Here is a 26,039-nt window from a genome sequence, read left to right as displayed (position 1 = left end):
CTGTGGGGTTCAAGACTTTAGTGGAAGGAGTCATGCAGATGTGGTGGAAATAGCAAGAGAGCTATTAGAAGTGGAGCCTGAAGATATGACTGAACTGCTGCAATCTCATGATAAAACTTAAAGGATGAGAAATTGCTTCTTAAGAATGAGCAAAGAAAGGGGTTTCTTGAGATCGTAACTACTCCTGATAAAGATGCTATAGAGTTTGTTGAATAACAACAAAGGATTTCAAATATTACATAAACTTAGTTGATAAAGCAGCATCAGGTTTTGAGAAGATTGACTGATTTTCAAAGAAGTTCTACTGTGGGTAAAATGCCATCAAACAGTGTTGCACGCTACAGAGAAATCTTTTGTGAAAGGAATAGTCAATCAATACAGCAAACCTCACTGTTGTCCTATTTTAAGAAATTGCCACAGCCACCCCAAACTTCTGCAACCACCACTCTGATTGGTCAGCAGCCATCAATATCAAAGCAAGATCCTCTTCCAGTACAAAGATTACAACCCTCTGAAGACTCAGATGATGGTTAGCAATTTTTTAAGCAAGTAAGTATTTTTAATTCAGGTGTTAGCAGATATAGAGAGGGTCGTAGGGGACCCTCCCTTGTGGGCCTCGGTTCTTGGTAAGGACACAAAGAAGAATCTGAGGTCTTACCTGTGGCAAAAACAAGTTTATTAAGGAAAGAACAGAAAGAACACCTCAAGGGAGAGTAGGCCAGACCAAAAGTGGCACTGGCATCAGCATCAGAATGATGAGGCACAGGGGTTTTCAAGACAAGGCTGTTACATATCCATCTAGGTGGGCGTGGACTGACAGTTTTGATTGACAGTTGCAAGTTACATAACAACAGGCTCTATTGCACATGTCTTTCCCATAATTCAGTCTGTTATAATCAGACGTACATGCGTATAGAGTATTTATGAACCCTTTGAGGACACAGCTGTGCATCAAGAGCACATGTGTGGGAGCTGGAGAAGCCCCTGTGGTTAGTTTGTATCCACTGTGTGCCTAGAGCGCATGCGCTGGCGTTGGAAACGTGGGAAAGTCTCTGTGGTTATTTTGTAGCATATCTGTGAGCTTTCCTGGGCCACACTGGGGGGTGTCAGAGGTGGGTTTTAGAGACCAGCTTGAATCTTTTTCAGCTAAGCTACCTCTCGTTGCTCACGCCTGACTTCCTAACACAGGTATGTACTATTTTTTTTTTTTTTTAGACGTAAAGACGTAATGCTATCGCTACAATATGGCATAAACCAAACTTTTACACGCACCGGGAAACCAAAAACAATTCACGACTCACATTATGGCGATATTTGTTTTATTGCAGTGGTCTCGATTCAATCCCACAATATGTCTGAGCTATTTCTGTGTGCCTTCTTGGTACCAATAATCATTCTGTCCTTTACCCCTTCAAACCTAGGGTTGGTAACAGCTCCTATTGTTATCCCTGGGGTATTTCACAATTCTGTGTTGCTCTTCCTAAACCCTCCCACACTTTTGTAAATAGTCCCTATACTAATTCTTTCTCACATTATCCAAGAAGAGTGTGCCATCTGCTTCCTGCTTGGACCCTGGCTGATAAAGCCCCTAACTTTTCTTGTTTCTTCCTATCTGTCTTTTCATACAAGCTCCTGGTTTTCTAATAACCATCCTATATTCACTGACGTATTCTTGTCCTCACTGTCGCCCAAGATCCTCATGTTCCAGTCAGTGCTAGCTCTTAGTTATGGAAGCACTCATATGAATATTTCTGTCAGATGTGTTTAGTGTTTAAGGGAGTAACCCTTGAGTCCCTAAAGAGCTATGGAGCTGTTGGTGCTTAAAATGTAATTGCATTAGAGTCGTGGCAAGACTCATGACACATTTCACAAATATGACATATTTGTGATAGACATATCTATCTCAGCTGGATGTAGGTTTGTTAACAATTTTCAGCTTTAAGTGGTTGATAGTGCACTAGTAAGTCCAAGATGTACTATTTAATTATGATGACCATGCATCCTAGAAACTGTTTTTGTCACTTGGACACAGTGCCTTTCTCAACACAGGTTATTTTCTTGAAAGAAAGAGAAAACCAACAGTGGATTCTTATGCAAAAAATATTCACAGATGGGAAGAGAGCTGTTATTTTAAGTGTTAATATTGCCAGGGACTCACAGCATAAATTGACTTCTCTGTGGCTACATTTTCCCCCTACATTTAAAACTAGAACCCTTTGAACATGGGTGACTGTATTGCAGGCTAGCACCTGCTGCCCAGGCAAAAGAATCTCTACAACAATCAGAGAGCTAGTGGCAACAATTATCTATATAGTAAAGTAAAGCCTGTATATGTACTTGCCCATGGAAGACCTCAAATGAGCTTGAACTTTTGAACAATGAGATTTTGCTGTCTTAACCCTGAATGGTATTTTTTAAAATTGAAGTATAGTTGATTTGCAATGTCATGTTAGTTTCTGATGTACCTCCAAGTGATTCAATTACACATATATATTCATTTTCATATTCTTTTCCATTATATGTTATTATATTAAATATAGTTCCCTGGGCTATAGAGTAGGACCTTGTTGTTTATCTATTTTATATATAGTAGTATGTATATGTTAATCCCAAATTCCTAATTTATTCTTCCTCCTCTCTTTCCCTTTGGTAATCATAAATTTGTTTTCTATGTCTGTGGGTCTATTTCTGTTTTGTAAATAAGTTCATTTGTATCATATTTTAGATTCCACATATAAGTGATATCATATGGTATTTGTCTTTGTCTGACTTACTTCATTTAGTATGATAATCTCTAGGTCCATCCACATTGCTGCAAATGGCATTATTTCATTACAGAGCTAACAACATTGCTTTCCTCCACCCACTAGAGTTTGCCAGAACTTAACCTCTTCTACAGAAAACCTCCACAACTAGTGATTTGGATAAATGGTCAATGTAGTGGACAATAACAGCAAAACCTGAGTTATTTGAATCAGTTGAGAGGTTGTTTCACAGAGCTGAATGGTAAATCCAGCAAAAAGAACTATTTTGCCTTAATTAGCTTAGCTTTTTTGAGACTAAAACTGAGACTTATCTTTTAAATCCACAGACACTAGAAACATCCCGGCAACAAATTTTCTTATTTCTGTGTGTGAAAGTTGCCCTATTCCAAGAACAGCTTTAGAAATTATGACCAAATTGTTTGCATGTTATGCTATTTTTCAAGAGACAGTCTGTGACAATGGTTTAAGAATCTCTTTACCATCCCATACTAGACACTTTGTTTCTGGTGAAACAAACAATAAGGCTCAGTTTTAGTCTCAATCAAGAACATCTCATTATCATCATCAAAAGGGATATTTGGTTCTGATGTCTTACATATTTACTGTCTGTAAAATATAGCCAGGGGATTGCAGTTCCTGACATTTACATTTGTCTAATTTATTGTCCACAGGCTTTGAATTGCTTATTTAATTTAAAATAATGGGCCGTGTTCAAATCAAAGAAAGCTAAACTAATTAAGGCAAAATAGTCTAATCTGGCGCTTTAAACTCTAAGATTTATTACAGACATTCAAGATTTGAATTTGATTGCATTTATTGAATCAAGCCAGGAAGCTATTTGACTGTAATATTTGGGCTAGGTTAATCTATAATGAAGTCAAACCTAAGATTAGAGATGGGAGTTCAATTCAGTTCAGTGTCTGAGCATATAGGTAGTAGGTCCAGGGAAAGAGGGAGGGCAAGGCCTTATACCCTACTATCAAGGAGCCCATGTATATTGAGAAGAATCAAAGGGGAGGGATAATATCACAAAGGATGAATTCTTCCATCTTCTCTCCATTTGAAACCCACCATTTTGAAGACTTCCAGAGATCCATTCAGTTCAAAAATGTTTTCCTAAGCATCTACTACTCTGTGTCAGAAACTGGTACCAGTGCTAGCAACTGGGAGCACATAGATGATTTTTTTTAAAATTTGTAATTGAGATGTACGTGGAAAAAATGGAGAAAAGAGATAAATATTTACAATAGAGTAGGACTAGGAAGACACATGGACCCTGTGAAGAGAACCACAATTTGTTCTGAAAGAATTAAGGGTTATGAGATGTTGCCAGCTGATACATTTAATAAACATTTAATAAGTGCCCACTATGTGTCGGATCATGAGGGTAAAAAGATGAATAAGAAATATTTCTTTCCCTGGAGGAGCTCACCGTTCAGTGGAGCTATATATTGTGAAGTTCTAAAAATGTCTGCATCAGATGGATTATTATACCAACAACAAAAAATATAGAATCCTTAACCTTCCGAAAGATATATAACTGACTTAACGTAAAAAATAGAGAAATCCTGTGGACAAAATAATGAACAATGTACATTAAAAGACTCAGAAATATCTATTAGATGAAGGTTAACAGTTTATTTTACTAAGTTTTATTGTGTATAAAAAAATATAAACCTGAAGTTCCAGAATGATTCACAATGCAATTATGATTTCCGTAAGTTAAATTATATTAAGTTGCCTCAAATATTTCCCTTGGATTAAATTCCAATTTATGACACTAGGTTATTTATAAAAGCTTAATATCACTGGTTGGGAAATGTAAGACTTGGTTAATTAGCTTTTATCTACTTTATGCTAAATGATTTAAATGTAACAACAATAATTTTCAATAAATATAACAATGTTCAAATACTGATTCACATAATTTTGGCTTTAGTATATTTCTGTACAAGCAAAGACTGTTGAATCAATTGGGTAACTTTTTGCAGTTACATAAAGCAGTTTGTTTGCATTTATAAAGGACATATACTTTTTAAGTTTTCAAAATTCACAAATATTAAAATTACAGACATTTTGCCCCCTAAAACTACTGTTTCATGGCTAAGAATAATAAATTTTGGAGAAATTTTCTACATGTGTCACCAACACTTGACTTTCTTGTGGGGGCTATTTTTACCCACACAAGTTTTTATCACTTAGAATTATGTGAGGTTGACTAGGGAACAATCATGCCACTTGCAGAGAAAGTGGTTGCCAACCCACCAGCTCTACCTGCCAGCTAAGTGACTCCTGATGGTTGCTAACAGGGTGGGAGGGAGACAAATTATTATATCATCAACCTAAAGGGTCACTTGAAATTATTTTAAACTTTCAATATGAAATCTATGCGTGCTGTGTTGTATATGAAAAGTTTTATCCTTATATTTTTAACATACATGCCTGGCATTATTCCTGACTCTTTCCAAGCAATACAAAGATGATAGAATAACTCCAATATCACCTCTCCTATCTTCCATGTTTTTGTTTTCTAGTATTATAGCCCCACCCTCTTTTTAATCACATCACCCTAAAATTCATCATTAATATAACTGTTTGTAGCAAAATCACTCACTAACATAATTAATCATTGATTTGATGTTAGCAAGCATGTTCTGTAAAGATGAGATAGTAAATATTTTCAGTCCTTGTCACAACTCAGTTCTGCTATAGTATGAAAGTGGCCACAGACAGTAGGTAAAAGAATGAGAGTAACTGTGGTTCTATAAAACTATAGGTACAAAAGTAGGCAGTGGGCTGCTTTTGGCCCCAGGCCATAGTTGGCCAAGTTCTGGTTTATACAATCCGAGCTTTGTTGAATTTTAATTTCCCAGTCCCTCCTTCCTTTTTTTACCTTTCACATCCCACTCTTTGTAGGTTCAATTTCTTCCTTTCTGAAATGAATCCTCTCCTAGGTCTCTAAAGCGTAACCACTCTTTGACAGTGAGAAATTTTTGAAGCCCTTCAGTCTAGAGCTCTTAATCGAATTTGACTTTCAAGGATTTTAGGCTTTGTGTAAAAAAAAAATTCCTAGTTCTGATCATTTTCTTTGAAAAGCCCTACTCTAATATAAAATTCAATCTACCTTATATTTAAAACTATTTAATCATGATATGAATATGGATAAGGACTGAAATGGAACGTGAGAAAATAAAAACAGTGGATTTGATAGAAGGGTAGGGTTGGTAGATGATTTTTTTTCTTTCTAGTTATGTGTGTGGGGTGGAGGATGTGTTAGTCACTCAGTTGTGTCTGACTCTTTGCGACCCCCAGGGACTGTAGCCCACCAGGCAAGAATACTGGAGCAGGTTGCCATTTCTTCCTCCAGGGCATCTTCCAACCCAGGGATCGAACCCGAGTCTCCTGCATTGGCAGGCAGATTCTTTACCCACTGTGCCACCTGGGGTGGCACGAAAGTCTTGGTTTCACTATTACCAAGAATTTTAAGAATTCTCATTTTATTTGCCACCTTCCTTGTCCTCTTCACTGTTCTTGAATTTCTCTCATCTACTTTTTTGGTTTTTTGTTTGGATGCCATTCTTCTCCAAACTTACACAAATGTATAGTTACTGAAGGTTTTCTATCACTGAGCAAGGCATGCATGCCTGCCAAGTCGATTCAGTTGTGTCCAATTCTTGTGACTCCATGGACTGTAGCCCGCCAGGATCCTCTGTCCATGGAATTCTCCAGGCAAGAATACTGGAGTGAGTTGCCATTCCCTTTTCCAAGGGATTTCTAGTTATGTTTGTTCAATAAATAATTTTTCCCAGTCAGGTAGAGAGGGAGGTGGGAGGGGGGATCGGGATGGGGAATACATGTAAATCCATGGCTGATTCATGTCAATGTATGACAAAAACCACTACAATATTGTAAAGTAATTAGCCTCCAACTAATAAAAATAAATGAAAAATAAATAAATAATTTTTATAATATATATATCAATTATGTATATAATATCAATTTCTAAATAGAATGGCATTGATTCCCCTTTGTAAGTTCCCAGTTTCTCAAATAATACCTTAGGAAAAACTTTTGACAACTCCCTGTCGTTGTATTGTCCCGATGACAGAAATGCTTTGAACACTGATTCCCGGAAGTGTATGCTGGTTCCTTCTCAAGAGGCCTGTGTGCCGACCTCATGTGCTGGCAGTTGGCATCCTCTTGGCATGGGAGGTGTACTGCATAGTGACAGCCCAGCTTCTACCAGTAGCATCTGAGTTGCTGCTTTAATCTCAAATGTGCGTTGATTTTAATGCCCTTGGCAAAGACTATGTAGAACCTGTTATTAACATTACAACTAGAACCACTTTAATCTTATGTGTCTGTTAGTCACTCAGTCGTGTCCGACTCTTTGTGACCCCATGGACTATAGCCTGCCAGGCTCCTCTGTCCATGGAATTCTCCCCTAGCAAGAACACTGGAGTGGGTTGCCATTTCCTTCTCCAGGGGATCCCTGAGGGATTGAACTTGAGTCCCCTGCATTGCAGGCAGATTCTTTACTGTCTGAGCCCCCAGGGAAGCCCTTTTAATCTTATACTCACAGCCTTTAATGATTACTGTTTTAGTGTAATATAATGTAATATTCTGTATCAGTTATCAATCACTACATAATAAACTACCTCAAAACTTAATGGCTTAAATACATAACTATTTCTTATCTTTTAAGATTCTGTTAGTTTTCTAGGATATTTTTCTGATCTTGGCTGGTTTGCTTCATCTCTGCTGGGTTCATTGATGTGTCTGTGGTCAGGTAGTCAGTTGAGTGGAACCTGGATGACCTGGGATGGCATCCTAGGCATCCTCTGTAGTAGACATTTTTCCCACAGTGACTAGAAGTGTTGTCTGCTGACAACTTGCTGGTGAACCTCTACCTCCATAATGCCAAAAGCAGCTGCCTAGCCCTAGATCACACTCCCTCCTTGAGGGCAGCCCTCATCCAATGACTGGTTGATGCAGACATCAAAGTGCTCAGCCCCTTTGCCTTAACGTGCATCAACTTTGAAGAGCCATCTCAGCTTCATAGCTCCCTAAAGGATCAGCTGAGACCTCTGTTCCAACTGTGCTGCAGCCTAACTTTCCCCATAATCAATCCTACATGTATCCTGCCTCACAGTTATTGCTAATAGCACTCCCCAGTAAACTTTCTGTTTGAAAATCTCCATCCCAGAATCTGTCTTCTGGGAAACATGACTGAAGACATCTTCCATGTGACCTCTCATGGTCCAGCAAGCAACCTTGTGCTCACTCATGAAGGTGGTTACAGGATTCCCAAGACCATAAAAGTTAATTGCAAATTATTTGAAGGAAATGGGTTCAGAACTTGTGCAATTTATTTTTTGTCAAGTGATTTTGGTCAAAATCACAGTTATTAAAATAAGTGTGAATGGGCTGTGTGTGTGTGTGTGTGTGTGTGTGTGTATGTGCTCAGTCATGTCTGACTCTTTGTGACCCCATAGACTGTAGCCTGCCAGGCTCCTCTGTCCATGGGATTATCCAGGCAAGAATACTGGAGTGGGTTGCTATTCCCTTCTCCAGGGGATCTTCCTGATTCAGGGATCAAACCTGAGTCTCCTGCATCTCCTGTATTGGCAGGCAGATTTTTTACCACTGAGCAACCCGGAAAGCCTTATTAAATAATCTTAATAGCAACTTTCAGACTTCCCTGGTGGCTCAGATGGTAAAGCGTCTGTCTACAATGCGGGAGACCCGGGTTTGATCCCTGGGTTGGGAAGATCCCCTGGAGAAGGAAATGGCAACCCACTCCAGTACTCTTGCCTGGAAAATCCCATGGACAGAGGAGCCTGGTGGGCTACAGTCCATGGAGTTGCAAAGAGTCGGACACGACTGAGCGACTTCACTTTCACTTTCAATAGCAATGGTGATGATAATGCCTTTTCAATGCTTACTTCATGCTAGGCACTGTTTTAGGCATTACATGTATAATAACTTCTTTAATGCCATAACTTTGTGAGGTAAGTGCTGTTATCTTTTTTTTTTTTTTTTTTACAGCTGAACAAAGAGCAGTTTCATCAACTATTTCCCCAAACAAGCTAATCTGCTACTTTAAACCTATGAAATAGCTCTGATCCTAAAATGAGGGTGGGTGACACAGTTCTGTGATGTACAGGAGTCATTCCAATTGGCTGACTTCACTCTGGGGCTTTAATCATTGAGCAGTGCAGATGCTAGTGAGAAGTTTCATAAATTTCAGAATTTTATCAAATGACCAAGGCGTGGGTGAAGCAGGGACACTCTGAACATTTTTGGGCTCTTCATATGTTGTGGCCTTCAGTTCACTTGTGCTCGTGGACCTTTACTGTATTTTATTCACTAAGGGATTCCTGTGCCAAAAGACGTTCAGTTGAAGGATTAGTCTGGTGCAGCCAAACCCCCTGCCGTGCATCAGAGCAGACATTTTAAGCATCAGTCCAGTGCGTATTTGAGAAGAGGTAGATTTGGTGACTGATCCCATGTATTCATGCTGTCTGCCTTTTATTTGAATGACTGCTTTTCTCCAACATCCTCTGATAATCAGAAAGTCTTTATTTATGGCTGCCCAAATGCTACAGAGGCAGAAGGATTTAGCCTAGAACTTCTTACAGCTAAGAGCTAACTAACCATCCCCTCATTCCTCTAACTTAACCATTTCTAAGGGAATGTGAGAGCACTAGTTGTTACATCATTGTCACCCCATGGATGACTGGATGGATGTGGATTCACTTTCTCCCTTACTACTTGGCACAGACATAACAAAGAGGCTGATCCGGTCATAGGAATCCAACTTGCTACCCTCTCATACTAGAATTTCCAAACAAGCACCTCTGTCCATGGGATCTCCCAGGCAAGAATACTGGAGTGGTTAGCCATTCCCTTCTCCAGGGGATCTTCCCGACCCAGGGATCAAACTCAATGTCTCCTGCATTGACAGGCAGATTCTTTACCACTGAACCACCTGGGAAGCACCTAAAGTGTAGACATTGATTTTAAAAAATCATAACCATGCCTCTGGGGTACTTAGTAAAGTCATTAATGAAAGGTGACAGCACCAATCAAGTTTGAAAGGTTCCCCAGTGAATAGCTGCTAACTGAATTAATTTTTGTTTTATTGTAATGTATCACTTGTTTAGTATATTAAATAAGCAGCTCAGTGTTAGGCTTTTTGACCTCAGTATTATTGATATTACTAGCAGAAATAAGATTTTCCCCAGGGAAATTATTTTGACTAGTTTTTCTGGGTTCTAAGGAAAGGTTCTATCTCATTTCTGACCCATAAAGTTACTATTTTGTTCACTTCAATTGGCGACAGAAAAGAGAATTCTCTGAAATTACCAGGCCACTCTGTCCTATTTTGTATCATTCTTGGAGTTATCTACTTCCAAAAGTAGGAGAGGACTATAACCTTGACCACAGAGTTCCCAGAGTTCCCTACTCCCCGCAGGCTGTAGGGCATTGTGTGCATCTGACTCAGGGCAAGTCCCATCTCACTAAGTATTAGGGCCAAACTTCTCAAAATCAGAGAACACCAGCATTTTCATTCATACACTGCTGCTGCTGCTAAGTCACTTCAGTCGTGTCCGACTCTGTGCGACCCCATAGACGGCAGCCCACCAGGCTCCGCCATCCCTGGGATTCTCCAGGCAAGAACACTGGAGTGGGTTGCCATTTCCTTCTCCAATGCATGAAAGTGAAAAGTGAAAGTGAAGTTGCTCAGTCGTGTCCGACTCTTCGCGACCCCATGGACTGCAGCCCACCAGGCTCCTCCGTCCATGGGATTTTCCAGGCAAGAGTACTGGAGTGGGGTGCCATTGCCTTCTCCCATTCATACGCTAATATGCTAAAAACACTTTCAGCAAATGATTTGGTATAGCTGAGTTTAAAATGCCTACAACTTCTTGTTTTTTTCAGCTGAGTCTCTTCATTTTTGCCTAATATGACAGAGATATCAAATAAGAGGCAGGGAAGTGAATTTTTTATTTGCCCCAAATAAGAACAAAGGCCTTATTGAAGTTTGTTTTGTTAGGTCTTCCCAACTCCACCAAGACATCCTGTTTCAAGATAATTAAAATCTAATCAACAGTTACTTGTATCTATATACACAGATATTTTTTTCAATGTGCAAATCCCTTTGAAATTGGCTTCCCTTTAGCTCTTAATTTCTTATTAAGTGTGTTTTCAGTAGAAGCCTGAAATCATCATTAAATTGCCACAGATGGCTCTGCCTTGATCGTATTTTTCCTCAGTCTTTCCCTTGATGTAGCTAAGGAGCTAGCTTTCTGCTTTGATTTTCCTGAGATCGTGAAAACTAGAAATGCAAATGTCATTTTACACCATAAACTGGACTAAGTTTCTTTTTCCTCCTCATAATTCCTTGGAGGATCCTTTTAATATTGGTTTAAGTTGTGTAGCCATTTCTAACCATGTAGCATGTGGGTTATTTCCCTGAAATTGGTTTGATCTGATTTTGTCTTCATGATCAACTGAAAGCACTTATCAAAATCATTCAAATAAACCTACTTTTCATTCATTAGTCTATCTAGATGTCATAGACAGATGTATTTAGGATCAACATTTCAAGCCACATTCCCTAGCGTTTCACTTTCCTATCCCACCGTAAACCCAAGTGCCAATAGTCCCTAGCAGTAGCCAAATATCAAAGACAAACAAAAAAAAGGATTTGCAGATGCCAGTGCTTATGTCTGTAACCAGTTTTCCCAAGTCCATGTGCAAAATTATGTTTTATGTGCTGGTTAGATAGTAGAATTCTCCTCCAAATATATGTAGACAAAGAGCCACCTTTTAATTCAAGCTGTGAGTTCTTGAAGGATGGAGACCTCATTAACCTTGATTATGGACCTTCTAGAGCCAGCCCAGTGCTGTGGGCTCTGTGAAGATTCTTGGTGAATTACAGACTGATTACCTGAAAATCACAGGCTGTGAAGAGACTGTTAATTAGGAATTAAATTGTAGGATTGATTAAATAATATTTAATACATTCTATGAAATTTAATTGAATCTAAAGCATATACTACAATGCTATAAAAAGGATCAACACTATAGAAACCATAATTGAAGGTAAACATGAATGCAAATGGTTCAGAAAAATCAGTTCAAGCAGCATCAAGCATGGTTACTTAAACTGCCCCTATACACGCACATACCTAACATGTACCCCTTCTTCTTTGTCCTTTCACATTATCTGGAGAAGAATTAAACTAAGGGCAATCATGTGGAGGTGATATTGTGCTTATCTTCTTTGTTCACTTAAATGTGCTTATTATTCTTGTTCACTTCTGGTTTACCTTGTTCTTTTTAAGTATTTGTGTATGTGGGAAGTAAATAGTAGTAACAACATAGAACTCAGTTATAGCTTAAAATAACTGAATCTCTATTACTGTGACCCTCAAACCATTGCAGAAAATGGGTGGGTCTGGTTAATGTCCAACTTGAATCTCCTCCTGAATATCCAAGTACTGATGATGTTAAAATAAAGGAGATAGTTTATAGTAGTTAACTTGAATTCCCTCATCTCTTTAGCAACCTATATGAAGCAAGAAGGGGTGTCCAAGGACAATGTCATATTTTTGTTCCCTCTTTCTCTACAAGTCACCTCCAAGTTAGGGTTGGCAAAAACTGCCTTTAGTGGCTTCCCACAGTCTAGTTCCCCAAATGTATGTGTTCCTTTGTGCCCCTCTGTTAAATTCCTAGTCAAATATTTAATGTATTTTGTAGAAATACTATAGAATATTAGTGATCAACCCTTTTCATTTTACAAATGAGGAAACCAAGGCCTAGGGAGGTGAAGTAACATGCCTGATATAACCCAACTAGTTGGTTACATTCAACACAAATACAATTATGCCGTAATCCCGGACCTAAAAAGACTGTTATGCATCACTTTTAAATACAGTTATATTCCTCCACAAAAACCATTTGAAATGGCAGTATTGATGAAATGAGAATTTTGTTAAGATGAAGGATGGAAGCAAACCCATGAAATATGGAGTTGATAGCTTTCTTCATTGTGTGTGTGTGTTTGTGATAGGCATATATGGAATGACACAGTAAGTATCGTAAAGACAAAGGATACTTAGGTTATAACTTCAGCACTGTGTGAAAATAAAAATAATCATGCCTCCAACAATCACAATTTCCCTTATTTACCTTTGGCCTTTTCTGTTATTGTAAAATTCACATATAGTAAATGCACATATTTTTTTATTTTTAAAAAAATTATTTAAAAAATAAATGCACATATTTTAAGCATACCATTGGATTAAATTTGATAGTTACAAATACCTGTGTAATTATTACATGATGAAGAACATCGACTATGCCCATCACCTCAGAAAGTACCCTTCTTCCCCTTTCCACTCAATTCCTGTGCTGTGCTTAGTCGCTCAGTCGTGTCTGACTCTTTGCAACCCCATGGACTGTAACCCACCAGGCTCCTCTGTCCATGGGGATTCTCCAGGCAAGAATACTGGAGTGGGTTGCCATGCCCTCCTCCAGGGGATCTTCCCAGCCCAGGGATCAAACCCAGGTCTCCTGCATTGCAGGCAGATTCTTTACTGTCTGAGCCACCAATACAACCGTGTTTGAATTTTTATTACCATGGATTTATTTTTCTGGTTTTTATACATAATATAAATGGAATCATACAAATGGTTTACTTTTTTATTTTTCTGGCTTCTTTAACTCAACGCTCAGTGAAAATCAACTAAATTGTTGCATATTACTGTTCATTTTGTAAAAATCCCTATCTAACATTCCACTGTATTACTCCTGCATTATCAACATCTCCCACCAGAGCGGTACATTTGTTTCAACTGATGAACCTACTTTGACACATAATTATCATCTGGAGTCTAAAGTTTACATTTAGTTTCATTCTTGATGCTGTACATTATATGAGTTTGGACAAATTTATAATGACATATATCTACCATTTTGGGCTTCCCAGGTGGCACTAGTCGTAAAGAACCCACCTGCCAATGCAGGTAGACATAGAGATGTGAGTTCGATCCCTGGGTCTAGAAGATCTCCTGGAGGAGGACACAGCAACCCATTCCAGTATTCTTGCCTGGGAAACCCTATGGACAGAGGAGCCTGGCACACACACACACAAACACGTATCCACCATTTTAACATTATATAGAGTAGTTTCACTGTCTTAAAAATCCTTAGTGCTCTGCCTACTCATCCTCCTCCCCCCTCCAACCCTTGATAACTGCTCTCAGTTTTGCCTTTTCCAGAATGTCATATAGTTGGAGTCAAACAGTAGGTACCTTTCCAATTTGGCTTCTTTCACTTACTAATGTGCATCTTCCCTTGTAGCTCAGTCAATAAAGATTCTGCCTGCAATACAGGTTCAATTGAACCTGGGTTCAATTACTGGGTCGGGAAGATTCCCTGGAGAAGGAAATGACAACCCATTCCAGTATTCTTGCCTGGAGAATCCCATGGACAGAGGAGCCTAGCAGGCTACAGTCCATGGGGGTCACAAGAAACAGACACGACTTAGCAACTAGACCACCTCAAGGTTCCTTGATGTCCTTTTGTGACATAATAGTTCATTTCTTTTTTAGCACTAAGTAATATTCTATTATCCAGACATACCATAGTTTATTTATCCATTGTTTATTTTTTAACTATTTCTTTAAAGAGCAGAATATTTAATTTTTAATGCATCACATTATTTTTTTCGTGTATAGTTAGTGCTTTTTGTGTCTGGTTTAATAAACCTTCACTTACCCCAGAGGTTGCAATTATATTCTCTTAAGTGTTCTTTAAGTGTTCTTCTAGAAAATGTATAAATTTTACATTTGGATCTATGATCACTGTCAATAGAACTGGTGAGAATCAATATGCTTGCCTTGGTCTTAGGAGAAAAGAATTTTATATTTCACTAGTGTGAAATTATATATTTCACTAGTGTGATGTTATCTATTATTGTTTAACAATCTAACACAGAACTTAGTGGCTAAAAACCATACTGATTTATTGTTACTCACAAATCTGTGTATCAGCTAGAGGCTTCCTTTGCTAGTTTTTCCTGGGATAACTCATATGAATGCTTTCACCATAACATACAGTTCAGGTTTAGGCTCAGCTGGGGTGCTAGAGCAACCAGGCCTTTCTTCATTAAACCTTAGGGCCTTTCTCTGCACATTTTCTCCCATCTTTCAGTAAGTCGGCAAGACTTTCTTACAGGTCTATAAGAGCATTTCAAGCAAGCCAAAACAGAAGCTGTAAGGCCTCTTAAAGTCTAGCCCAGAAGACACACAGGAACATTTATAATATCAGATGTATTGGTCAACAGAAGCCACAGTGCCAGCTTAAATTTAAGGAGAGAAAATAGGCCCCACCCCTTTTGGGAGGAGTAATATGCATTTAAATAAATGTGAGAATTGTAGGTAGCCAACTTTGCAGAAAAATCTACCACATTACCTGTAGATTTTTAGATAGATGTCATTTCTCTTACAGGGAAATTCCCTTGGATTCCTAGTTGGCTGAGAATTTTTTATGATGAGAGAGGGTTGAGTTTAATCAAATGATTTTGTTATATCTATTGAAATGATCATATAGCTTCCCTCGTTTGTTCTGTTAATGTCCTGATTTATATTTATTGGTTTTCAATGCTAAAGCAACTTTAATAGCTGCTATTTATTAGGGACCTACTAGGTGTCAAGAATTTTATATGGATTATTAACTCATATTTATCCTGAAAAGTAGGCATTATCTTCCCTATCATATAGATAAAAAAACTGAGTTTGTGTTGGAGTTACTTGCCCAGGGTTACTGAGCCAGTGAGTGGAAAATCCAGGACCCAAGTATAGGTCAGCTGACTCTAAAATCAATGTCTTTCTTCTATATTCTGGTAGCAGAGTACTTAAAAAGAAGGTGGAAAATTTCTGGAGGCCAGTTCCTCTAGTTTCAATATTTATATGTATGTCTAATCTTTGAACTTATTTTTTTTCTCTTTCTTTTTCATGTTTTAAATTATGAAAGCATAATAACATATTTATAGGAGACTTTATGGTTCTACTATATATTATAATTATTTTTTAAGTAGATAAATTAAGATTTTTAGTTGGAGTTTCAATATCAAACTCTCAAAAATTAATAGAATGAATATACAGAGAAGTAGAAGGATATAGTAGACCTGAAAAGCACTATGAACCAATTCAACATAATTAAGATTTATATAATTTTCACACAACAGTAGGATACAAAGTCTATTCAAGTTCCCATAGACTATAAACTAGGAGACACTGGAACATATCCAGGGACATAAAATAAGGTGCAAAAATTTCATGGTCCAAAGGTATTGAAAGTTTTTCTTTATATATAGATCTAGTGTTGTCCACTTTAGCCTTTGACAGTGCACATTTTTTTAAGACACTGAAACTCAAAATATTAAGTAAAACTGGAAATGACTAAAGCTGGAAGATTTTAACTTTCCTCTCAGACTCAGTCAAATTAAGTCCAGAAATACGTGAACAAACATTACATCACAGAACATTCGACCCCAAATTCTATTGCTACTGACTCCCAAATGTTATCAGACAGTATAAGAACACCCAAAATAGTGTATTATGTTTCCATCAAACACAGCAAATGATCTTAGCTATGATGAAAATGCCAAATTATAGTGGACCTGTGACTCAAAAATTGCAACTCTTCCTATACTAGTATTCTACTTAAAAATACACTGTTGGGACTTCCCGATGATCCAGTGTTTAAGAATCTGCCTTCCAATCCAGGGGTGCTGGCTTGATCCCTGGTGGGGGAACTAAGGTCCCACATGGTGTATGGTGCTACCGGCATACATACATACATATCTTGAAAATTGTCCTTTGTCATACAACACCAGGAAAATAACATTCTGTCTTTAGTCATACTGAGTGAATTTAATCATATTGAGCCATATTGAGAAGTTATCTGTAGTCCACCAGAATATCCCCACTGCACGAGACATATTTTTATAAGTCACAGTACAAAGGAAGTCCTTTCTGGTGTAATAGTTATAAAGTTATGTCTCTATGTTAGTCAGTGTCTGTAAATAACAGACTCATGAATATAAGACTTTATAATGAATCATATTTAGAAACAATCCTCGGATACCTAAAACATATGTTCATGTCTTTTACTGTGCAATAGCTATTTCTCCATTAAAATATTTCTATATATCACTTCTGTGTAATGTTCTGAATTTGCATTCTAAAGAGGGCAGTTGGCTCTGGGAAAACTGGTCAACCACCTGTAAAAGAATGAAACTAGAACACTTTCTAACACCATACACAAAAATAAACTCAAAATGGATTAAAGATCTAAATGTAAGACCAGAAACTATAAAACTCCTAGAGGAGAACATAGGCAAACCACTCTCCGACATAAATCACAGCAGGATCCTCTATGACCCACATCCCAGAATTTTAGAAACAAAAGCAAAAATAAACAAATGGGACCTAATGAAACTTAAAAGCTTTTGCACAACAAAGGAAACTATAAGCAAGGTGAAAAGACAGCCCTCAGATTGGGAGAAAATAATAGCAAACGAAGCAACAGACAAAGGATTAATCTCAAAAATATACAAGCAACTCCTCCAGCTCAACTCCAGAAAAATAAATGACCCAATCAAAAAATGGGCCAAAGAACTAAACAGACATTTCTCCAAAGAAGACATACAGATGGCTAACACACACATGAAAAGATGCTCAACATCACTCATTATCAGAGAAATGCAAATCAAAACCACAATGAGGTACCATTACACGCCAGTCAGGATGGCTGCTATCCAAAAGTCTACAAGCAATAAATGCTGGAGAGGGTGTGGAGAAAAGGGAACCCTCTTACACTGTTGGTGGAAATGCAAATTAGTACAGCCACTATGGAAAACAGTGTGGAGATTTCTTAAAAAGCTGGAAATAGAACTGCCATATGACCCAGCAATCCCACTTCTGGGCATACACACCAAGGAAACCAGATCTGAAAGAGACACGTGCACCCCAATGTTCATTGCAGCACTGTTTATAATAGCCAGGACATGGAAGCAACCTAGATGCCCATCAGCAGACGAATGGATGAGGAAGCTGTGGTACATATACACCATGGAATATTACTCAGCCATTAAAAAGAATTCATTTGAATCAGTTCTAATGAGATGGATGAAACTGGAGCCCATTATACAGAGTGAAGTAATCCAGAAAGATAAAGACCATTACAGTATACTAACACATATATATGGGATTTAGAAAGATGGTAACGATAACCCTATATGCAAAACAGAAAAAGAGACTCAGATGTATAGATCAGACTTGTGGACTCTGGGACAAGGCGGGGGTGGGATGTTGCAAGAGAACAGCATCGAAACGTGTATATTATCTAGGGTGAAACAGATCACCAGCCCAAGTTGGATGCATGAGACAAGTGCTCGGGCCTGGTGCACTGGGAAGACCCAGAGGGATCGGGTGGAGAGGGAGGTGGGAGGGGGGACCGGGATGGGGAATACATGTAAATCCATGGCTAATTCATTTCAATGTATGACAAAAACCACTGCAATGTTGTAAAGTAATTAGCCTCCAACTAATAAAAATAAATGGAAAAGAAAAAAAAAGAGAGCAGTTCGGCCAATATTAAGAAGTGGCCTTATTTAACTCAGATATTACCAGTGGTATAATGTGAAGAATGATATTTTCTTCTGTCAAGAAATATTTCTGCCACATATCCCTCACTGCTTATTATTTGCCCATTTGGATTGGCAATCTCTTTTAAAATGTAAGCAACCTAAGGGTCAACAGATTAATCCAATGATAAACTGAAGTAGCAGTCTAAGATATCTATAGTGCTCTATATTTTATTAAGAATAACTATACTTTAGAAATTATAGTTGGGGAATTATTTCCACCTCCTTTAACTTATTTGATTTTCATCAGAACCATATGATTTAGTTGGTTATAGTAGTACTAGTAGTTAATAGTAGCAGCAATAATAATGATATTAATGATGAAACCCTTATATACCACATACTATGAGCCAGTGTTTTAAGTACTTTATGTATATTAACTCATTTGATTATCCCATCAGCCTTACACGGTAGCTTCTATTTATATTACCATTTTTAAAGATGATAAAGCCAAGTCATGGAAAAGGTAAGCACCTTGCCCAAGGGCACTGGACTGGTGAGCAGTGGAAAAAAAAAAAAAGAAAGCTGCTCAGTCGTGTCCAACTCTTTGCAACCCCATGGACTGTAGCCCTCCAGGCTCCTCTGTCCATGGGATTCTCCAGGCAAGAATACTGGAGTGGGTAGCCATTCCCTTCTCCAGGGGATCTTCCCAACCCAGGGATCGAACCCAGGTCTCCTGCATTGGCAGGTGGGTTCTTTACCATCTGAGCCACCAGGGAAGCAGTGAACCAGGATTCAAATCCTGGCAGTCTGTTTCTAAGGGCCTAAGCTCTTAACCGCTTACTGAAGATCATTTGTTTTTTTATTTACTAAGTGGTTATTTGCTGAGTACATACTGCATACCAGATACTCTTCAAGGCCTTGGAGATACAGCAGTGCGCAAACAGATTTGGTATCTCCTCACAAAGAGCTTTCATTCCTGAAGCAAGAGACGTAGCAAATAGAAGCTTCACTTCTTTACAAGTTATACAAGAACAACAGAGGAAAATCCCTGGCAGTCCAATGGCTAAGACTCCGAGTTCTCACTGCCTGAGGGCCCTGGTTCAATTTCTGGTCAAGGAACGGAGATCCCACGAGCCACACAGTGCAGCCAAATAAAATAAAATAGACAAGGTTATGTGAAAGACAGTGGTGGAGACTTAGTTGCTTTTGAGAAGAAAACACTGGGGCTGAGAATAAACAAGAGGAAAACAGCTGCCCTGTGTAAGATTTCATGACAGAGTTTATTCAGGAAGTAAGAATAGCAATAGCTCTAAGGGGAGAATGACTTTGAAAAGAGAGGAAGTGAATGTGAATTTGAGTTAGAATTGGAGAATGGGGAGAGCAAGTATCAGAATAGGAGGTGCCAAGGGGGCTTGTTTATATGGATGGACTGTGGATTTTGCTCTGAGTGAAATGGGAAGTCGTGGAAGGTTTTTAGCAGAAAAGCACCCAGATATTAAAAAACAGAGACATTACTTTGCCAACAAAGGTCCATCTAGTCAAAGCTATGGTTTTTCCAGTGGTCATGTATGGATGTGAGAGTTGGACTATAAAGAAAGCTGAGCACCGAAGAATTGATGCTTTTGAACTGTGGTGTTGGAGAAGACTCTTGAGAGTCCCTTGGACAGCAAGGAGATCAAACCAGTCCATCCTAAAGGAAATCAGTCCTGAATATTCATTGGAAGGACTGATGCTGAAACTGAAACTCTAATACTTTGGCCACCTGATGCAAAGAACCGACTCATTAGAAAAGACCCTGATGCTGGGAAAGATTGAAGGTGGGAGGAGAAGGGGATGACAGAGAATGAGATGGTTGGATGGCATCACCGACTCAATGGACATGAGTTTGAGCAAGCTCTGGGAGTTGGTGATGGACAGGGAAGCCTGGCATGCTGCAGTCCATGGGGTCGCAAAGAGTCGGACACGACTGAGCGACTGAACTGAACTGATCAAGATCTGATTTCAATTTAAAAAGGCGATAGCTGGCTGCTTTGTGAAGAAAGAATTTCATAGAATTAAAAGCGGAGACCAAAAGACCAGTTAGAATATTTCAGTGGCTCACAGGAGAGATGAGGGTGAGGTGCAGAGTGGTGGCAAGAGAGATGGTAAGAGGTAAATGGATTGGAGGGCGTGTTGTGAGCTCACAGACAGTGAGGAGAAAACCTCGATGAAAATTTAAATTGTCCTGACTCTAAACTTATGCACATATTATCTGCCCCTAAAAAGTGAATTTCAATTCTAGCAGCAGGAAGCAAAGATGTTCATTGTGGGAACCAGGGAAGATGAGGGAAACATGACGGGTGAATGAGGTGGGCTGCCACAGTTAGGGGCTTTAGGCAGCCAAAGGTCTCTCTCTAGATTTGGGAAAGCAAATATTTCAGACTACATCATAGTAGAAGATCCCATTTAGCCTGCTCATTATAGAATGAGGCTAGATAGACTTTTTCCTCTCAAGGGACATACACCCCTCAAATTGACAAGCTTCATAGAATTCAATCAGCTGAATTAAAATTTTCATTTGCTTCTTTAATAGAGAGTGATTTAGCAGAGTTCTGCCATTTTCCTTTCAAAGAAGGCTGTGTATAAGCAAAGTGTATGTCTCCTGAGCGTCCCAGCCAGTGTAGTGTGCTGTGAAAGCCTGATAAATGTTCCATCACTCTAATGGCCTAAGATTTCTTCCTGGATGTCCTTAGGCTTTTCTCTGGGGTGTAAAGACTACATTATTCTGGGAAGCAGTAACTGTAATGGTTTGGTCAATTAGTATAAGTATTAGCTGTGACTAGGTCCAAATGATGAAATTGTAGTTTTAAGCATTTTGGATGTAAAGCACAATATATCTAAAACCTCTTTCATAGATTAAATCAGGTTACAGCCAATATTTTATCAAACTCCATTTAACAAAGCAGGCCAAGACTTGGAGGATCACTCTCTGTCAACCTTGTTTCTCCTTTGCTTCCCTTCTCTTGTCAAAACTTGTTCTAAAGAATTATAGATTTGAGAGTCATTTGCAGAAATACAAATGCCTAGTAAGACTTCAGGTATTTGCTCCTCCAGGGAGGTTCTTGTTTTCACAGGAAAACAAGAAATCTTGAGCCAAAAGAGTGAATTTGGCCACCAATGAAATGAGTGGAGCAAATAAATTAAATGCTACTGTATTCACTAGGGTACTCCAGAGAACCAGTAAGATGTTTGCGTGCATGTATATATGCACAGAAAGAGATTGACTTTAAAGGATTACTTACATGATTATGGAAGCTTGCAAGTCTAAATCTGCAGTGTGGGCCAGCAGTCTTGAGACCTAGGAGAGCTGATGTTGCAGTTCCAGTCCAAAGGCACTCTGTGGGAATATTCCCTCCTGCTCAAGAAGGCTGGTCTTTTTGTTTTACTTACACCTTGAAATGACTGGATTAGGCCCACCAACATTAGGAGGGCAATTGTCTTTACCCAAAATTCACTGATTTAAATGTTAATCTCATTTAAAATCATCCTCCAAGTTGACACATAAATTTAACCATCACACCGACCTTTAATAAGAACTGTTAAATATATGGGTCTACAGACAGTCCCTGGTTTACAATGGTTCAACGTTATGATGGCATGAAAGTAAAACACGTTTAGTAGAAATTGTGCTTAGAATTTTGATCTTTTCCCAGGCTAGCACTGTGTGGTCCCATACTCTTTCATGATGCTGAGCAGAGGCTCCCACTGCAGCTCCTGGTCAGCCACGTGATCTCAACTCATATACTTATAGTCATTCTGTACCCACACAACCATTCTGTTGTTCACTTTCAGTACAGTATTCAATAAATTGCATGAAATATATAACAGTTCATTATAAAATAGACTTTGTGTTAGATGGTTTGCCCAAGTGCAGGCCAATGTAAGTGTTCTGAGTATGTTTAAAGTAAACTATGCTAAGCTATAGTGTTCAGTAGGTTAGATGTATTAAATGCATTTTCAATTTATGATATTTTCCATTTACAATGGGTTATCAGGACATAATTCCATCATGAATTAAGGAATATCTGTATTTGTTTACTTCTTATATGATTTATATCCCCCATTATATTTGATACTCTTTGGTTTACAGTTCTGTTCAAACCACAGATAGTCATGTACATACCTTCATATTTGAAATGCTGGTTTAACTCCTATTCGTATATCGGTATGATAAAGAACGTATCAAGAGTTGTTGACCATGTCCAATTGGGCATATATTGACCCTGTATTAGATGGTACAAATCATAGGAGAAATCAAAAGTAAGTAAGGCATAGTTATTATTGTCATATGAAAGGCAGAATATTAATGCACTTATCTTAAAAAATGATAAGCACAATGCAGGTGGATTCAGAGAAGGGGAACATGACATCCCAATGAGAGAATATATCCATTTTTTTCTTCTTTCCTTCAGCAAAAATTTATGAAGCTCTACTATAGGTCAACCGCTATTTTACATTCTGAGATAGAGTAGTAAAACATAAATGAATTTCCTAGCCTATTGGAATTTACTTTCTAATGAGGGAGACAGACACCAAACATGAAACCAAGTAAGTAGGGTGATTTTAGGTCCTGATAGTATTTTAGATAGCAACAGGTAAGATTTTTAAAATTAAATGGAGTATCAGGAGAGACTACCAGTGCTGTTGCCGCACACGTGCTTAATTGTGTCTGACTCTTGTGACTCCATGAACTGTAGCCCACCAGGCTTCTCTGCCCATGGGATTTCCCAGGCAAGAATACTGGAGTGGGTTTCCAGTTCCTCTTCCAGGGGATCTTCCCAAACAAGAGGTAGAACCTGCATCTGTCTGTGTCTCCTGCATTGCAGGCAGATTCTTCATCCACTAGGGTTGCTATTTAAGTTAGGGAGAGGCCTTTCTTGCTATAGAATGGCACTGAGCTGACACCTGAATGAAGAGGAGTTATCCATGCCTGTGTCTCAGGGAAAAGCATTCCAGTCAGAGGGAACAGCAAATATGAAGATTTCAAGGATGAAATGAGTTTGCAGTGTTTAAGAAAATCATTAGGGATGGCATTTATGAAAGCCCAATGATGAGGTGAGATTTTTACAAGTAAAGATTGGAGAGAGGTAAAGAAATGCAAAGGGCCGCAAAGAAGCAAAGGACCACAGCCTTGACTAACTCAATGAAAATAAGCCATGCCGTGTGGGGCCACCCAAGACAGATGGGTCATGGTGGAAAGGTCTGACAGAATGTGGTCCACTGGAGAAGGGAATGGCAAACCACTTCAGTCTTCTTGCCTTGAGAACCCCATGAACAGTATGAAAAGGCAAAAAGATAGGACACTGAAAGAGGAACTCCCAAGGTCAATTCAGTTCAGTTCAGTTGCTCAGTCGTGTCCGACTCTTTGTGACCCCATGAATCGCAGCACGCCAGGCCTCCCTGTCCATCACCAACTCCCGGAGTTTACTCAAACTCATGCCCATCGAGTCGGTGATGCCATCCAGCCATCTCATCCTCTGTCATCCCCTTCTCCTCCTGCCCTCAATCCCTCCCAGCATCAGGGTCTTTTCCAATGAGTCAACTCTTTGCATGAGGTGGCCAAAGTATTGGAGTTTCAGCTTCAGCATCAGTCCTTCCAATGAACACCCAGGACTGATCTCCTTTAGGATGGACTGGTTGGATCTCCTTGCAGTCCAAGGGACTCTCAAGAGTCTTCTCCAACACCACAGTTCAAAAGCATCAATTTTTCAGTGCTCAGCTTTCTTCACAGTCCAACTCTCACATCCATACATGACCACTGGAAAAACCATAGCCTTGACCAGATGGACCTTTGTTGGCAAAGTAATGTCTCTGCTTTTTAATATGCTATCTAGGTTGGTCATCACTTTCCTTCCAAGGAGTAAGTGTCTTTTAATTTCATGGCTGCAGTCACCATCCGCAGTGATTTTGGAGCCCCCCAAAATAAAGTCAGCCACTGTTTCCATTGTTTCCCCATCTATTTGTCATGAAGTGATGGGACCAGATGACATGATCTTAGTTTTCTGAATGTTGAGCTTTAAGCCAACTTTTTCACTCTCCTCTTTCACTTTCATCAAGAGGCTCTTTAGTTCTTCTTCACTTTCTGCCATAAAGGTGGTGTCATCTGCGTTAGAGATGTGTTAATATTGATCTATTAATTAGGACATAGATAACTTAATCCAATTTGTATCAATACAATTGTCTGGTCCCTATTTATCCCTCTTATGCATAGGGTAAGGATAAAGGCTTTGTCAGATGCCACATAGAAGTCCATTTGCGAGCGACAGCGACACAAGATGGCAGCCACCACGGGCTCAGGAGTAAAAGTCCCTCGCAATTTCCGACTGTTGGAAGAACTCGAAGAAGGCCAGAAAGGAGTAGGAGATGGCACAGTTAGCTGGGGTCTAGAAGATGACGAAGACATGACACTTACCAGATGGACAGGGATGATAACTGGGCCTCCAAGAACAATTTATGAAAACCGAATATACAGCCTTAAAATAGAATGTGGACCTAAATACCCAGAAGCACCCCCCTTTGTAAGATTTGTAACAAAAATTAATATGAATGGAGTTAATAGTTCTAATGGAGTGGTGGACCCAAGAGCCATATCAGTGCTAGCAAAATGGCAGAATTCGTATAGCATCAAAGTTGTCCTGCAAGAGCTTCGGCGCCTAATGATGTCTAAAGAAAATATGAAACTCCCTCAGCCACCTGAAGGACAGTGTTACAGCAATTAATCAAAAAGAAAAACCACAGGCCCTCCCCTGCCCCCCATTCGATTTAAGCAGTCTTCATTTTCCACAGTAGTAAATTTTCTAGATTCGTCTTGTAGACCTCAAAGTACTGGAAAGAAAGCTCCCATTCAAAGGCAGTTTATCTTAAGATACTGTAAATGATACTAATTTTTTTGTCCATTTGAAATATATAAGTTGTGCTATAACAAATCATCCTGTCAAGTGTAACCACTGTCCACATAGTTGAACTTCTGGGATCAAGAAAGTTATATTTAAATTGATTCCCATCCTAACCGGTGGGGCACATCTAACTCAACTGTGAAAAGACACATCACACAATCACCGTGCTGCTGATTCCATGGCCTGGGGTCTGCCTTCTCCCCCTCCCCTCCCCCTCCCTGCAACAGCCCTCCAGCTAGGGGTGGCTTCTTGGAGTAGACGTGAGGTTCCAGGTCACAGCCTGGGGGGGCACTGCTGATGTGCGGGGTGCTCTGTCCGCACCCCTGGTCTCTCTGAGTCTTAAGTGACGCCCCCCTTCCAAGCCATCAATCCTCCTCCCCCACCCTCCACTGCCGCCCGTGGCCGAGGCATAGATTGTAGCCCTCTGCTCCCCTCTGAGATCGGCCTTTGGTGAGGACTTCAGGGCTTCCCCGTATCTTCTCCCCCCACCGTAATCGAGGGGTGCTGCCTTTTCCTTCCTCCTCCTCAATCCCTTTCTGCACCACCACCCAGCACTTCCGTGACGCTTCCTTGCTTTGGCCAGAAGCCATCAGGTAAGGTTGGAAAGTCTCTGACCTCCCATCATTTAGTCTTGGAACCACAGTTTATTTACTCTCACCAGCCTGGGAAATG

General features: G+C 39.3%; 1 protein-coding gene and 1 pseudogene across 1 annotated transcript in view; both read left to right on the top strand.

Annotated features, from left to right (window-relative positions):
* The first annotated feature begins 994 nt into the window (after positions 1–994).
* LOC110132083 (putative MAGE domain-containing protein MAGEA13P) overlaps positions 995–26,039 on the top strand; it is a 73,989-nt gene continuing 48,944 nt past the window's right edge. The window contains exon 1 of the mRNA XM_020885225.2: positions 995–1,188. The gene's annotated coding sequence lies outside the window, so the exon portion shown is untranslated. The remainder of the gene's footprint in view (positions 1,189–26,039) is intronic.
* Positions 24,719–25,397, top strand: LOC139033746 (ubiquitin-conjugating enzyme E2 variant 1 pseudogene; annotated as a pseudogene).

This window comes from Odocoileus virginianus, unplaced genomic scaffold, assembly GCF_023699985.2.
Source record: "Odocoileus virginianus isolate 20LAN1187 ecotype Illinois unplaced genomic scaffold, Ovbor_1.2 Unplaced_Contig_1, whole genome shotgun sequence".
Lineage (NCBI taxonomy): Eukaryota > Metazoa > Chordata > Mammalia > Artiodactyla > Cervidae > Odocoileus > Odocoileus virginianus.
This window is presented reverse-complemented; position numbering and strand designations above follow the sequence as displayed.